A 1,328-nucleotide genomic window follows, 5' to 3' on the forward strand; every position below is an offset into this window, starting at 1 on the left:
ATAGGGTTTCCAAGAAGCAGCTGGAGAGTTTGAACTGCCGACTTTGCAGCACAAAAGTCTTTGCAGTCTGGTACATTCACACACAGAGCACCACACCTACTGTAACTATAAGTAAAAGTTATATAAATACAAAACCATCACTTTTGATGTGTCCATCAGAGAGCTAACATCAAGTACCATGAAATCCACAGAAAAACCTCTCAAGGAGAAAAGATATGAGCACAGGATCTTTTGAAAAGAGCATGTAATTGTTGTTGTTATTAAGTTCCATCAAGTCAGTTCCAACTTATAGAGACCCTATGTATGGTTTCCTAAATGTAGCTGGTGAGTTTAAACAAGCAACTCCATGCGTCTAACAGGCCATGCACACCAGTATTCTCCCATGTTGTTGTTTATAATTAAGTGCCATGGAGTTGGTTCTGGCTCACAGCGATCCTGCATATGGTTTCCAAAAAGCAACTGGTAAGTTTGAACTGGCAACTTTGCGGTTTGCAGTTCAGTGCTTAGTGTACAATGCCACACTAGGACTCCTCAGCAGTTATTGTTGTTAAGTACCTTCGAGTTGGTTCTGACTCATAGCGATCCTGTATAGGGTTTCCAAAGAACATCCGTTATTAGGTAAATGCAAATTAAAAGTATAAAGAAATGGGGGGTGGGGGGAGGTGGCAAGATGGTGGACTAGGAAGAACCAATATACAGACCCTCTATATCAAAGATAAAGAAGGAGCCTGATCAATGATTCTGCTGGATGGCCATCTTAAATCTTATGAGCATTATGAGCAACTTCAGCTATAAGACAGCATATTGGTATTACAGAAACATGTCAGTGATATATAGAGATAAAGGTGTGATCATTTCCTTGTTGCTCACGCTCTCCTGGTGACCAGAATCACAGCTGGCCCCCTCTGCATATATCCCCAGTGAAGTTTCCACTGTCCTGGTCATCAGAGCTGCATGAAGGTGAGCTGTAGATTTGGGAGCTGCATAAAAGTGAACAGGGAATTAGATGCATCAACTATTGCACTTGGATTCAGGTGAACTCTGCTCCAAACCTGCAAAGGCCATCCTGGCCTGCCCTGAACTAGCCCTAACTAGGAGAAGCAGCTGAACAGACAACTGGGTTTAGGGGATAGGAGACTTATAATCTGTGCATGCTAGCCTGGTGAGGGTTGGGCATCTTGAAATTTTTCATGCACCTTTGTAGGCAAAGTACAGTTAGTTGGTGCTACAGAGGTAGAATAATATTCCATTATGTGTATATACCACAGTTTGTTTGTCCATTCTTCCATTGATGGGCACTTAGACTGTCTCCATCTTTTTGCTATTGT

The sequence above is a fragment of the Chrysochloris asiatica genome, unplaced genomic scaffold (assembly GCF_000296735.1).
Source record: "Chrysochloris asiatica unplaced genomic scaffold, ChrAsi1.0 scaffold00004, whole genome shotgun sequence".
Lineage (NCBI taxonomy): Eukaryota > Metazoa > Chordata > Mammalia > Afrosoricida > Chrysochloridae > Chrysochloris > Chrysochloris asiatica.